Raw genomic sequence first — 16,494 nt, 5'->3', positions numbered from 1 at the left:
AATCGACCAACTTGTATAATTTATAGCTGTTAACTTGGGGCATTGCAGTGGGATACTTTGGCTGGTCACGGGTACAACCTAACTTGATCCTCCCGGGTTTGTTGTTGGCATCTTCCTTAACTTGACCCTTTCTTCTTGCACAGAACCAACAAATTCAAATCACACAGACCTTAGTTATTTCTGATTTTTTTTCTTCAACCCACCCACACTCAGTTGCAGGTGCACAAAATTCTTATTCTTCTAATCTTCTTTCTCCCTTTGACTAGATTCTTCACACATGTAAGCTTTACCACATAGGTTCCTTATGTTCTTGGTTCACCCAAGGCTTCAATTCCGCACACAGCTTTCCTTCAACTCCTTCAACTCTCACAGATCGACTCCAACACTCAATCACATAGATTTCATGCTTTTGAACTCTGATTTGCTTCAACTCACACATATTGTTGTTCAAAACTCTCTTCACATAGATTCTTTGATTTTGAACTCGGCTCAGATAGAACTGCAACAGCAACATGTTCACATAGAACCTCTTCAAAGATCCCTCGTGTTGAAGAAAATAAAAAATACAAGGAAGTGTTCCATGTTGTTGCTGCACACGAAAAAAGATGAAAGAAAACAGGATACCTTTTTGTTTATTCTGGACTCAACCACTCTATATTAATCAAAAGCAACTGTGTAACATCCCGGATCTCCAGGTATTTTATTGTTTTAATATTTTGAGTTTTGAGAAGGGACTCGGCGAGTTGGAGCTCAGACTCGCCGAGTAGGGTCGTGATTCTGGACGCGGGATTCGTTCGGACTCGGCGAGTCCAGGATATGGACTCGGCGAGTCCACGCTGTTTAATAAAACCCTAATTTCTCGGGTTTGGGACCTATTTAAATGGCCTTATGGCCGTCATTTGCATCCATCAGTCCATAGAGAGAAACCCTAAAAGTGCTTTAGCGATTTGAGAGTGAAAGGAGGCATTTCTTGGCATTTGTGAGTTGTTTAGCAAAGAAGAAGGAGGCTCTAGCCAAGAGGAGGCAGAGGAGACGACTAATTGGTGGATTTGAAGCTTGACCCTTCAATCTAAAGGTATGATTTCGACTCATCTCCTGTTTTGTGAAGTATAATCGATTTTAGGGTTTCTTGTGGCCTTGTTGAGTTGATTTGATGACCAAATAGTCCCATGCTAGTGATGAGACTTCGGATCTGGATCCATAGAGGTCCAGAGAGCCTCATTCTTCAAGCTTTATAGAGAACAATGGAGGCCATGACCTTGTGTAGTGAGATTTGTTGAAGATTCTTCATAATTGGTCATATAGAGGTTGTTAATGCATCAAGACTAGGACTTTACGTGATGAATCAGTTTAGGAGGGCCAGATCTATGAATTGTTGGAGTAGATCTGACCTTAGAAGCGAGTTTGGGTGATTGCATGGAATGGACTCGCCGAGTCCGATGAGCAGACTCGGCGAGTAGCTTGAAGATTGCCTTGGACCGGCCAGTGAGTGGTCCAGACGAGTCAGGAGTTGACCCAGTGAGTCAGGGCGAGTTAGAAAGGATTGTCATGTGGTCTGAGTCGAGCTGGGACTCGCCGAGTCGTTCTTGAGACTCGGCGAGTTGAGTCGGGGTGGTCCCGCGATTCTTCCAGGTGGAACTCGTCGAGTCAGGGGGAGTACTCGACGTGTAGAAAGGGAATCCTAGAGAGTTGGTGAGAACGTCTAGACTCGCCGAGTTGCCGTGTGCACTCGCCGAGTCCGGTCAAAGTTGACCGTTGACCTGTGTTGACTTCTTAGGGGTAGTCAACCTTAGAGATAAAAAGTGTTAACTAGAGTCTTGTGATGTTATAGGAGGATTAGAGCTCGGAGGATCGAGCACGAGGGATTTCCAGGGATCGTGAGATACCGAGACACGCGAGGTGAGTCTTCTCACTATACCTTACCTTGAGTCGGTAATCAGAGTTATGTGTTAGTGCATGTATGTTACGTGTATGTTATGTGTTGTACTGCATTATTTCTATGTGATTTATGCTGTGCATGTTTATAGAGTTGGAACCGGAAGGTTCACAGAGTTAGAACCTGAGGGTTCACAGAGTTTGGGTGCACGGACCCATAGAGTTATGGCCTCGAGTGGCTAATATGTGTTTTATGTGTGGTATTTTGGGGAACTCACTAAGCGTTGTGCTTACTGTGTTGGTGTTGTTGTTTCAGGTACTAGCGATGACCGTGGGAAGGCGCCGGCTTGATCTGTACACATGTAGAGGAATTCGATATAATTATGTGATCTTGGGATTTGTATGATACATATTGGAATTTGAAACTTGATGTTTTATGAAATTAAAAGAGAAATGTTTTTATAAATTGTGAAAAATAAATTCTAAAATTTTCGGTGTTACAAACTGGCTATAAATAGCCTACAAAAAACAACCAATGGGAATAAACAACCTAAAGCCTAAAAACTAGCCATTACTTCTAAAGAAAAGCACCCTATAGTGACCAAGTATACATCATGTTTTCTCAAATTGTACTTGGTCAAAGTCCATTATTCAAACAATCAAATACTACTCTTTTACCCATACTCATAACTTCAATAAACCCATGACCCATTTCAAGATTACCCAACACTACTTTCTCTCTCTCTCTCTCTCTCTCTCTCTATATATATATATATATATATATATATATATATATATATATATATATATATATATATATATATGTGTGTGTGTGTGTGTGTGTGTGTGTGTGTGGAACTATAAGGGGTATTTTTAGCTTGATGTTGTTACCCCTGTCAACCTTGTGTCATACAAAAGCATATAAAAATGAAATTTTAAAATAGACCAAGGTATCTCAATCAGGGGTAATTCTATCATTTTTTCGAAAATGCCAACACATCACCTCAATCAGCCTCTTGCAACATCCTCATACTCCACAACTTCAATTACCATACCACGGCGAGTCCAATTAACTTTAAGGTAGATCACTTGACCTACCAAATTTTAAGCTTTTTATTACTAATTATACATAATAATAGATTGTGACCTATCTTAACTCTTTTTAGTGACCTAGCTAATAAGAATTGAAAACTCACACGGTTGATATTTCATGTATTCTTTAGCCCAAAAATTGAATTCATTTGGGCCACTTATTTAAAACTAGATAAGAATCCAAAAGAAAAGAAAAAAGAATTAAATAGAATAACCAATCGATTGGTTCATTACTGTAATTAGGATTTGTTTGATACTTTGATAAATGATACAATAGTTTTTTTTTTTTTTTTTTTTTTTGACATGATTTGATATTTGGATTGTCTTTGTAATTGATACTAGTTCTTCATCTTTTTGAAATCAGTTTTATTTATTTATTTATTCCTTTTGTAAGAAAGAATGTCTTTGACCGTGATTTGTCGATTGTCGTTTGTTCCATAAATCAAAATAAAAAAACACCTTTGTCATGTTTTATTTTTTGTTGATTGTCGTTTGTTTCATAAATCAAAATAAAAAGAAAACACATTTGTCATTATTTTTTTTAAATAGATAAAAATAATAGTAGAAGAAGATAATGAGTAACATAAGCATATAATAATTGATTTAAATTCACTACGTGTTAATCCGGTAGAACAACCAAGTAAGAAATTTTATCATGTAAATCTAAAAATGAAATTAGAAAAGTATACTCGCAAAATGAATTTTCAACAATTCACTTGGTAAAGACATATGTACGCAACAAAAAAAAAATCAAATTCTAAGTAAGAATTTGGTGTCATATATTGAAAAATGTGTTTTAGAATGTATTACTAATGATACAATTGTCAAATTATATCAATATATAAGACTCGTCAGGTATAATTATAAAAACTTTAAATTTATTTTTCCATATACGATCCGACCCGGAACTACAACTAGTATTTTTTGATTTTTTTTTTCTATTGATTTAAATTAAATAGCGAACCATGTAGTTTTGTGTTCTAATGTATTGTTCTTTAATTAATAAACTAGTAAAAAACTCGCGGCTACACCGCTTTTGGGATAATATAGGAAAAATCGGCAAACTTTAAAAAATATATGTTGAAAATTGTAAATCACCACAAATAGCGGAGAAAGACAACAATCCCTAAAATTAGATGTTAAAAGTGTACAACCAAAATAAGGGACACTGGTGGAGAAAATTCAAAAATGTTGTAGCAATAATGTTAAAGTTGCTAAAATTGGGAAAATATGGTGGCAAAATTCAAAAGGAGGTTTTTTGTGTTTTTTATGTCAAAATGTAAAAGTTTTGAGTACAATGATGAAAAGTGTCAAATTCATTAAAGATTTGTGGCAAAAACACCAAAATGTAAAACTTTTGACTGCAATGACTAAAAGTGTCAAAGTTACTAAAGATTTGTAGCAAAAACCTAAAGGCACAAAAAATTAACCAAAACGTAAAAATGTAAAAGTTTTGACTTTAGGGACGAAAAGTGTCAAATTCACCAAAGATTTGTGTCTAATACATTAATAAGGGACTTATGTGTAAATTTCACATAGTGGTGTGGCCAAAATTTGAAGTTTACAAACTACATTATTGTTAACTTCAATGTGCTTATATATATATATATATATATATATATATATATATATATATATATATATATATATATATATATATATATATATATATATATATATATATATATATATATATACTAGGAAACTTAGTTGGCCGTGATAATCACGACCCTAGTGAATTGATAATCACGACCCAAGTGAATTGATTAGTAAGCTAATTTTACATGGTTTTAGATAAAAAAAAATGTTTTTAATAACATTTTTTTATTTTTAATTTTTAATTGTAAGTTTTTATTTCAATTTTGATGGATGTTTGTTACCATAAAGGTCTAGAGTCTTAAGGAAAACATAAAGTTTATGTTGAAAATACTAAAGATGTAATTTTATATGTTTTTCTGCCCCGCTCCCGAGTTTAACTTAAGGGGAGAAAAAAAAAGGAAATGGATGGAAATAAGAGGAAAGGAAGAGAAATTGGTGCTCCCGAGTTTCGTTAAAGGAATGAGTGGAAGGAAATAAAAGGATCACTTTCCCTCCTAATTTTCCTTTCGATTTGGGAGGATTTGGAAATAAGGAACAAAGTGTTTAACTTTCCTTCCATTTCTCTGCAACTCGGGAGCACAAAAGACAAATTTATTTTCTTTTCTTTTCTCTTCTTTTCTCTCCTTACTTTCTATTATCTTCTCTTCTTTTCTTTGCTACAACTCGGGAGCGGGTTGTTTATGTTTCTTATTTTACGTAATAGTTATATTGCAATTTTATAGGAGAATTAGAATGTATATATATATATATATATATATATATATATATATATATATATATATATATACAGTGTTCTAAAAGGCGCGCCATGGCGTGAGGCGTGGCTTCGCCGTTACGAAAAGCTTCATAATGTTGCTGTTAGGCGTAACGCGTGGCAAGGCGTGATATGGCGCGCCATGGCGCGTTATGGCGTGTTATGGCGCGTGTTTTTTCGTTTAAGACACAATTTTTTTCGCTTCATTATGTCTTTTCAAATCGGAGATACAAGTATTGTGGTTTTTGTTAACTTTTTGTTATTAGTTATTGATCTAACACTTCTAATAAGTAGTTATATTTAATATAAATTTATATTTATGTGGTAATATAATTTTAAATTAATACAAAATCGTCGCCTTACATCACGCCTTGAAAAACGCCGTGGCTCGCCATGGCTCGTTAAGCTTGAGGCTTGGCCTTACCGCCACGCCACGCCTCACGCCATTTAGAACCTTGTATATATATATATATATATATATATATATATATATATATATATATATATATATATATATATATATATATATATATATATATAGGGTTAGGTTATTTTGTTTTTAGTAACTATTGTGTCAGAATGCACAGATCTGGACCATTGGATGTAATATAATCAAAAGTCATGATTTGAGGGTCTATGATAGTAGAATAGGATAACATGTACCATATAATCACACAAATTTGAGCATAAGGGGCATTCTAGTCAATTAACCTATATTAAAAAAGGAAATTTTCGGATTTTTAGGGATAATTAATTCGTTTATTTTTAAAAATATAAATATTTTAAATTAATTTAAAATTAAAAATCTGATTTTTATTCAGTCAGAATGATAGAATTTTAACCATAAAGTAGTAAACATATTTTTCGATTTTATTCTGTCAGAATGACAGAATGTCAACCATAAACTAGTAAATATATTCTGAAAGAATACACAAAATCGATTCTTGAACTAATAATATACCAAATAATTACATTGTACGATTGTGATTCATTGAATTATAACAAACGTTCTGAAAGAATAACAAATATAATTCTTAAAAAATAACAACATTCTGTCAGAATTGTATTGCATGAGAATGATTTTATACAAGAAGCCTTTCCCATCAGGTCTTCAAGCCATTTCTATCACAAATTTATTGTCAAATACTTTGTAGTGATACACTTGTAACAACTGCACATTAAACATATAATTAATTAACTACAAATTCTATCAGAATAAAGCAATAATATTCTTATATAATAAACTATTCTTTCAGAATTGAAATAATATAAAAAGGTAAACAAAGTCAAAGCTATGATCAGCCCATATGTCTGTTTGCTTCAACATCATAAACATGAGGAAAAGTCAGTTTGCTTCAACATCAAATCTATGATCAGGATAGATGTTTGCTTCAACATCATAAACATAGATTGAATCATCAATACTTCTAGCTACAAGTTCTCTGCCATCAAAGAATGGTAATTTCTGAAAAAAAATAAAAAATTACAAAAACCCAACTCAAAAAACTTAATCAAAGATCAATAAAGTTCATGTAAACTTACCAGCATCTCCTCATTAACCGATGATTCAATCACTAACCATGAATACAATCTGAGAATGTCATATTTCTCTTTAACGTTTCATCAAACACTTTAAGGGCGCTCCTAAATCACCACATTTTCTAAGAATCATGAATGAAAAAAAAAAAACCAATTCAGAACCATCAACATCAAATGAGTTACACAAGAGGGTATACCTCCCGTGTTCGGTTTCCATACGATCGAAGAAAAAAAAACATAAATGGTTATGTGGCTTCGGTTTTGATTGAAAATGGAAGAAAAAAATCATTATGATAATTTTCGTATCATGTGAGAAGAAGAGAAGATGTATCATGAAATGGGTTTGAAATCATTGTCTGGAATTGATTAAAAACATATAAGAGTCAAAATTTTGGTCACCAACAGAAATAATTGAGGAACATTTTGTTTTACCTGAATCAATAATGAAGATAGATACAAACTTTTCTTCGGCGGAAATGATGGTGTGTGTGAACGGCAACAATGGGATGGCCGGCAATTTGGTTACGGTTATGAAGATGCAAACATAGGATTAGAGAAAGAGAAGAGATAATAAAGGGAAAAAATTGATGTCCAAGTTTGTAAAACAAATATATTAGGTATTTGTTTTGTTCCCTTAATTGTAGGGATTTGTTTAAATATATCTCGTTAATTGCTAGTGCAAAAAACCGAAAATACCCTTTTTTATTTAATTAATTATTTAATTATTTGCAAATTTCTGATTGGTGCATTTAGGAACACAATAGTTGCTAAAAACATTTGAACCTAGCTCTATATATATATATATATATATATATATATATATATATATATATATATATATATATATACACACACACACACACGGTACTATTGTTAAGAAAATGTGTAACATACTCCCGTTGAAAATATGGCAAATGTAGCATTGTACTTTAAAATTACAATGTTTTAATGAGAAAATGAGATTTAAATTAAGTACATTGCTATTTGTTGCCTATATGAATATAAAATCACAAAGCCTGTTGTCGTAGACATGTAAAATTAATCTCAACATCTTTTGGTATGCCCATATAAAGTCATTTCCATTAGAAGACTCGAAACCCATCATTGATGATTTACCATTTGACATTTTCATTGTGTCTGGTGCATTTTATTTTCGACATTAAAAATCCTTTTGATGTTTTCTTGTGTGCCGCTAGTGCACAGCTTGCACAGGTGTGATATGTTTATTTCTTAATACTTGTAATCTTGATTCATTTAAACAATATTCTATTTTTTTATCATTCAATTCGGACATTGTACTTTAAACATTTTCTTACTAAAGCATTGTGCTTTTAAGAAGGAAAGGATTGAAAGTATGTTGATGGAATTTAAAACAGTGCAATGATTGAAAGTATATTGTTCAAATAGGAATGAATGAAAGGAAGGATGGTAGGTATTATGTGCTTTTATGAACTTTTTACCTTGATCAAGAGGAGCAAGGAAGGATGGTAGGTATTATGTGCTTTTATGAACTTTTTACCTTGATCAAGAGGAGCAGTTTGAGAATTTTACCTTTTCTCTCTTTGGTTTTCCATTTGAATCTTTATGAATGACTATTTTGATCAAATATAACTAAATTTTGTTTCTATACACATCATACATATACAACAAAAAATGTTTTTTCTGTTACAAAGTGAAATAAATACAATTTTATTAAGAAAAGAAATTATAATCCAATTCTTATAAGAATAATCAAAAAGTTATTTACTTATGTACATGTTGGTTTTGTCAAGTGTATAAATAAGTTGGTTTATACGATTACTATATTCTCATATACACATACAAATAAATAAGAAAAGTAAATATATATATGATTATAAAGTAGTAATTTAAGTATGCAGATTTCCGAATAAAAGTAGATTGTAGGTCGATTTTCATATTAAAACTTGAAGTGTATATACAATAGATCTTATGATCTATACGCCAAAAGAAACCAGTCCAAGATGGTTGTCAACAGTAGGTACCTAATATTTACACACCGAAGAGAAGCTTATACTCGTAATCCTCTTTCTCTTTAAGTCTTTGCTGTTTGTTTCTTAAAAAACCACATTTCCTATAGGCTTTCGTATCTTCAAAATCCAAAAAAACCTGAATATCCTTCATGATAAATCTATAACCTTTTGCAGAGGCAAAGAACAAATGAATATTGATGTATAGTAAGGAACTAAAAAGCCATCACAAATGTAAGTAATAGGTAATAATAATTTATCTAAAGACGCTTTACGTCAAAAGAAGCCAGCACCTAAGAAACCTCAACATGAAAGTCTACAAGAAAACAAAGGTAAAACTTTAAAACATAACATAGAACATTAGATTACGCCACATACATAGGCTTTTCCAAATTTGATACCATTCTTTCTAAAAACAATATAGAAAACCATTTCACATCTGTGTAAAAGAAGAAACATGACTTTACTCCTCACGTGATAGATACATAGTCGACAACTGGAAATAAAATTGAACTCTTATAAACCCTAATAATAATAATAATTTGCATAAATGAAAGCAGCAATGATCTACAAATCTAATAAGAACAAAAGCAACGAAATCAATAAAATCCCAGATGCGAAAAATAAAAAGACCAACAAATAAACAAATATCCTAATTGAATCACCAAAATAAACTAACATACGCTAACAATGAGTACAGATTGATTTAATTGACCAACAAAACAAACTGATTACTTAGCATCTGACGAAAGAAGGCAGGCGGTGTAACCATAAAAGTCCAAAATTATCGGCTGGACACTTGTTCCAGAAAACACCTCATCGACGTTATAGGTAAACTATAATACACCCAAAAATTGACTAATAAAGAAGGAAAAGAAAAAGAAAGCTAAACGGTGATAAAGCCAAAATTAATTGATTAGGAAGGAGAAGAAAAACAATTGGACCACAAAAGAAGGCCTATCCATTCAACTGTTCCAAAAAATCGGACAAACTCAATTGCGACACCTCTCACCTTACAACCCAAGCCTACCATCTATGAATTATACAAACGAAGGCACCTAGCAACGAGCATATATGTTAAAAATTGCTGCCCACTTCCTTTTTATTGGAAGAATTAGGCAACAAAGTAGAAATTGAGTGAGCAGATATTTGTTTCGACTGTTTTCTTCACAAACGGAAATCTACATTGCTTCCACTTCCAAAGTCTACCGTTTATGAGTGTGTTTGACTGTTTGTTGATGCATAAGGATATTTGGAAAAGAAGATATGTTTTTGGTAGCAATTAAATCGTTATCTTAGTAGTAAAAAATTCAAATAACAAAAGAAAATCATGTGACCATATGACATCAATTCCACCAAGTGCCAAAGCAGCGGATGCATGGCCTTCTTACTTTAGCAAGTAAAAACATTGTCAGATAATTCCAAATAACAAAAGAAAATCATGTCTAATTTTGAGCTTAGTGGAAAATATGAGACTGTAATAGTGTAAGATCTTATCTATCAAAAATAGATGTATGCAATTAAAATTTATAGGAGGGAATCTCTAAAAAGGTGATAAGTGAAACAGAGATGACAGAAGAGTACCTATAACACCTTCTGAATGCATACTTTATCAGCAAAAATGAGACTTTCTTTTGGTCTGATATCTGCTCAACAAATCACATCGTTTTGAAGATGAAATGATGATTAGAGGCAATTTAGCTAAAACTTTTTAATTTTTTTTATCATGGTAAGCATTGTTTTTAACCAGTTACAAATTTGATGTAAATCAATAGCTTAGTTCCTTCCTAATATCACTATAATAAAGCTCCAATTATCGAACATGTTAAGTGCTTCCAAAAAAAACCCAAATATTATGTAAAAATACGGCTATAGTTTAATAAGATAAGTAACGGCATGAAATGAGAATGTTTTACCAAAATCGCATAAAAAAGACACACACTGAAATCTTAGAATCGGAATATAAAAGATGAACTAACAGTAACAACGTCAGATTAAAAAACTTTCAAAAAACAGAGGGCATAAGAGGAAAAATGAAATTAGGTTTACCTGGTTCGATTCAAGACCTGATGAAGAAAAGAGAATAAACATAGGGCTTCAACATAGATGAAGATGAACAGAACGCTAGAAGATGTATTAAAGTGAAAAGGGGTGAAATTTTGACGCTGTAATACGAATTACGACCAAAATCCAAGCAGACCTCGTGAACTGGAATAAAAATTGAAATTTAATCCTATAATTTTTATTGAAAAGACCAAAGACCTCGTGAACTAATATCAGGCGACAACTTTTGAATGAAAAGGAACTCAATTAAGTGAGAGGTGCCGATTGTTGTGAGTAGGAAGCAATCAGGTGAAATGAAGGAGGAAAAGGAGAGACATATACGTTTTCATTTGGACTGAAGGACGCTGACGTCGGAGGTGCATCTCGGTGTCACGAGGTGCACAACTCATGGCAACTGGCAAAGCTACAAGCAGCTGGTGGCAAGGCTAGAACTAAAACCCACCTTCAAGTCTCATGTGTGACGGCGGATTCAGTTCTTGATAGAGGGTGACTCGCTAAAAGGAAGCAGATGCTACAACGCACGTTTCATGGCGCTTCAAAATAAAAAGGATGTGGCAAGTAGCTTTGAGGGAAACGCTTGGAAGTCTTTGTGCTTATCAATAGAGACGTCGGCATGAGAGAAACATGAGGTGAGGGAAGGTACGACAGCATAACTGTGTAAGTTAAAAGAATGCCGCGAACAGATTTCTTATTAGAGGAAGTAAGCAGGTAATCGACGTGGACCAAAGTTAGAATACTTTTGGCTATACGGTGTGGTTGCGGTCTTGGACCAAGGTTTGTGCCACTTGGACTGCGCACACCGTCTTCATACCGTGGTCTTGCACGATTTTGGCCGCACTGTGGTCCTTTAATGTCGTGTTTGGTGATTGGTTGATTGGTGTATTGACTCTTGAATGTGGTTGGAGCGGAATTAATTTTTTTCTTTTTTGCCTTTTCTTTCCTATATATATATATATATATATATATATATATATATATATATATATATATATATATATATATATATACTTCATTTGTTTTTCACAACACAATCTCTTCTCTCTCAAAAAAACAATTAAAAATCACCTCTCTCAAAAATGTCATCTTCTTCATCTTCTGAAGAATTTCAGACTATTTTTGACACCGCTGTTGTTTGTGTTCAAATGGCGGAACAAACATACAACGTTGTATGCAATAACGTAGCTGCAAGTTCTCAACGGAGAACACAAAGATATATTATCAGAAGTCGTGAAGAAACCAACCAACGGTTGGTACAATACTATTTTGCAGAGAATGTCACTTATCAAGGGTATTATTTTCGTAGGTGCTTCAGAATGTTCAAAGGTTTATACGAACGTATAGTTGAAGATGTAACGAGGGAGTGCAATTTTTTTTCAACAAGGCTACGATGCTAGAGGTACACCCGGTTTCACTCCCTTACAAAAATGCATGGCCGCACTTCGTCAATTAGCATATGGCATTCCGCCTGATGCGTTAGACGAAAGTTTTAGGATGTCTGCTAGGATCGCACGAGACAATCTCCATTTTTTTTGCAAAACTGTGATTCAGTTTTATGGTCCAAAATATTTACGTAAGCCTACATAATGACATCCTGCAATTGCAAGCTCATCATGCTAGTGTGCATGGGTTTCCTGGAATGCTAGGAAGCTTAGATTGTCTCCATTGGGCATGGGAAAGTTGCCTTACATCATATCATGGGCAATTTACCCGAGGTGATCATGGTCACCGAACGGTCATACTTGAAGCAGTTGCATCACAAGATATGTGGATTTGGCATGCTTTTTTTGGTTCTCTAGGTTCGATTAACGACATCAACGTTCTTCATCGTTCACCAATATTTAACAACATATACGATGAATCCGCACCAGATTCTTCTTTTCAAGTGCGTGGAACGCCATATAAGTATGGTTATTATCTGGTCGATGGAATCTATCCCGAGTATGTTGTGTTTGTTATATCGTTTACGTGTCCACATGGTTCTAGACGAAAAAAATTCAAAAGAGCTCAAGAAAGAGCTAGGTATAACATCCAAAAAATTTACACCAATTTAAACTTTTTCAATCATAAATAAAACCAAATAGTATTTGTTTACAAAAATGTTTTCAAATCATTATTCATCAGAGTGTCCCAATAACTAGATCAAAAGGATGAGGAGCGGTAGGGTCACACCTTCGCCTTGCCATGATCTCCTGAAGTACCTGAAACAATAAAATGAAACTGTAAACCCGAGAGCTTAGTGAGCTACCCCCAAAATACCAATACCACGCTTATAATACCATATCAGTAATAGACAATCAATAACATGCATACTGAGCCGTCGGCCTGACTGGACCGCCCTGCTGGGCCTTCAGTCTATCTGATCTTATCCCGAGCCTTCGGCTTGACTGGACCGCAACATGGGTCTACAGTCTCCATGGACCGCTCATAGGGTATGTTGGCCTTCAGCACAAAGCAAGACCACCTCAACCCAACCGACAAGCAAATAACAACATGCACATAACTATCATAAACTGGCATATACAAACATCAAACATATGTATAACTCACTGATCATCAATCTTAGAAATCTCTCATAACTAAAGCACCGACCTATCAGGTCACTAACATACCAATCCATACGGATCATAAGAGCATAATATACTTTGTATCCTGATTCCGATCTAACAGATCATAACCACATGTACATAACTATCATAAACGTGCATGCATGGCTACAAAGGCCCTAAATGTCAAATCCAAGGTTACAATGGGGTTTCATACTCAAGGAAGGTTTCATACATGGCCAAGCTCATAGCTTTCTGACTTTAGAACACAAGAAAGGTCCAGATCTGAAGTTACAACTTTAGATCTAGCTCATAATCCACATTATTATCTCAATATGCCATAAAAGCCCTAATTCTCAACCAAATGAGGTCTAGGAGGAAAAATGAAGTAAAGATGTCGACTTGATACCTTCAAGTGATGCCTACTGAGGTAGATTTTTGATTCCCACACCTTCCTTGCTCCTAATCTCTTGTCCTCCAAGCTCTCCCTTTCCAAAAACTCCTCTCTAAAGCTCAAGACACACAAGGATGAACACCACATGAATTAGGGTTTCTCAATGGACTGCAAAGAGGTTAAAGGGGCTTATGCTTCTTTAAATAGGGTGCAAAACCCCGGGATTTAGGGTTTCATCTGCAAAACCCCGGGATTTAGGGTTTCACCTCGCTGCTACTCGACGAGTAGGGAAAAAAACTCGTCGAGTATGTCTCAAAACCAAGTAACTTTCATTTAAACCCATACTTGAGAATCGGGGCGTTACACTAGGAAGGATGTTGAGCGTGCTTTTGGAGCTCTGAAGAAAAGGAGTTCATATTGAAAAAAAACCAGCAGTGTAACACCTGGTATGTTTTCTTCAGTATATGTATTTTTCTCTGGGACTCGACGAGTCAGGAGACTGACTCGGCGAGTAGGTGCTGGTTAAGTGAAACCCTAAATCTGAGGGTTTGCACCCTATATAAACAACTTAACTCAGCCTCCCTTGTCCCTAACACTCTCTTGAAAGCTTCATATCGAACCCTAGCTGTTTGTGTGTGAGTTAAGGCCATTTTTGGTGTTCTTGTGTGGATTGTAAAGCTTGGAAGGAAGAAAGGAGCTTGGAAATCAAGTTGGGGCTTGTAGATCTGGAGATCTTACTTCATTTTCAGCAGCTTCAACGTATAATGCCCCTGTCTTGACTCATCTATGTGTTTATTCATCTTTAACTTGGGATCTCTATGGATTTCTAAGTCATTTTTCGGATTTGGAAGTGTTGAGTGGGTTTTGACTTCAGATCTGGGCCTTAAGAGGGGTCTCATGGCATAAAGGTGACAACTTTAGGGCCATGAGAGCCCCATGCACATTGTAGGACACTTTATATGGATTTTTGAGCTAAAAACCCCATACATGTGCATCAATTTTGGAACTTTACCTATAAAATGGACATTAGGAGGCCAGATCTATGGTTTTGGTGTGTTAGACCTCATTTAAATCGACTATATGGAATTGGTCAAGGTTGGACTCGGCAAGTTGGTCTTGAGACTCGACGAGTCGGTGACCATTGTGCACCAAACCCTTTCGGTGAATGGGTAAGTGTTAGGAAGGAAGTCCCTTGTGGGTTTAGATGCGAAAAGGGACCTGGAAGCCATGGGAGTCGGCGAGTGGTATGAGCAGACTCGGCAAGTCCATAGCAATCTCCCAATCTTTGAACATAGACTCGACGAATTGTTCATACAACTTAGCGAGTCATAGACAGGTCAAGTTCTTAAGTTGGAGATGAACTCGACGAGTTCAAGAAGGAACTCGGCGAGTCGGATGAAGATGGTCCCGATGTTATGATTGAAGGAGAACCCGATGAGTTTTTTCTAGACTCGACGAGTGGAGTCGGGGTTTTTTGTGGGATTAGAGAAGCATGGACTCAACGAGTTGGTAGGCCAACTCGGCGAGTCAGGTCAACTGAATGTTGACTTTGACTAATGTTGACTTTGACTAAACTTGCACTGACCCTGTTTAGGGTTGTATGTGATGTGTGTTGACTTGAAGGTTGTCGTGTAGGGATCGAGGAGTCGTAGGGAGTCGACATGTGCACCGGGGATAGTTCAGACACTGCACGATATTGAGGTGAGTTACCTTCCAGTAGGGGTGGGTCTAAGGCCACAATGCCGACCCACCAAAAAGGCGTATTTAGAAGATAATGGTCTCTATGATAATTATCTTGGTCTGGTTATATGTTGGTTATGAGGTTTATCTGGGTAGTATGTTATGTGTATGGTAGGGATTAGTTTTCCTCAAGTGATCCTTAGGACCCAAGGGTAGGTCAGTACCCGGATACGCCTGACTGTATGCTTATATCTGTTGATTTTATGCTAGTAGTAGGGGGTGAAATAGTCCCCAGTTACCGGTTGAAAGATACTGATGTTGATTACCGGTTGAAAGATACCGATGATGGTTACCGGTTGAAAGATACCGATGAAGGTTAACGATTGAAAGATACCGACGATATTGTATGGTATGTGGTATGATGGGGGAACTTACTAAGGTTTGTGCTTATAGTTTTGGTTTTGGTTTCAGGTACCTCTTCGTCGAAGGGGAAGGAGTCAGCGGTGTAGCAGCGCATCACACACACACACACATGTTTCCGCAAGAAGTTTTTGGGACCGTACTTTGATTTTCCATACTTATGATGTTATGGTTTGAAATACAACATTATGATTTTGTAATGGAATGTTTTATTGACAATGTTTTGGTAAAATGTTTATTAAATTCGTTAATTCAAAAATGAAATTTTTGGCCTTGAAAATTGGGTCGTTACAAGTTGGTATTATAGCCCTGGTTTAAGGGATTCGGACACACCCTCGGAGGTGTCTGGACTCAAACCGAGGGACTAAAAGATCTTTCAAGGAAAAATGGTTTTCTAAAGTCTAAACTGAGGAATTTTAAGAAAGACGAAGTGTGTGATGCGTGCGATCGGTCGGGCTCAAGTAAGTTTTCGCCAAGATACCCATACTTGTTATGTTATGTTATATGGTTTTGATTCAGAGAACTGCATGCTAGAATAGGACTAAG

General features: G+C 35.3%; 2 long non-coding RNA genes across 2 annotated transcripts; both read right to left on the bottom strand.

Moving 5' to 3' along the window:
* Window positions 1-6,261: 6,261 nt before the first annotated feature.
* On the bottom strand, window positions 6,262-7,648 carry LOC145070934 (uncharacterized). Its single transcript, XR_013690151.1, has 2 exons — window positions 6,863-7,648; window positions 6,262-6,785 (listed from the first exon to the last, which is right to left on the bottom strand). It is a non-coding gene; the product is annotated as an uncharacterized LOC145070934 (long non-coding RNA).
* Window positions 7,649-8,754: 1,106 nt separating this feature from the next.
* On the bottom strand, window positions 8,755-11,560 carry LOC145098660 (uncharacterized). Its single transcript, XR_013704574.1, has 2 exons — window positions 10,897-11,560; window positions 8,755-10,493 (listed from the first exon to the last, which is right to left on the bottom strand). It is a non-coding gene; the product is annotated as an uncharacterized LOC145098660 (long non-coding RNA).
* Window positions 11,561-16,494: the final 4,934 nt, after the last annotated feature.

This window comes from Lactuca serriola, chromosome 1 (genome assembly GCF_051521515.1).
Source record: "Lactuca serriola cultivar US96UC23 chromosome 1, Lser_US96UC23_V15, whole genome shotgun sequence".
NCBI classification, from domain to species: domain Eukaryota; kingdom Viridiplantae; phylum Streptophyta; class Magnoliopsida; order Asterales; family Asteraceae; genus Lactuca; species Lactuca serriola.
Note: the sequence above shows the minus strand (reverse complement) of the source record. Positions and strands in the feature narration are given on the sequence as shown.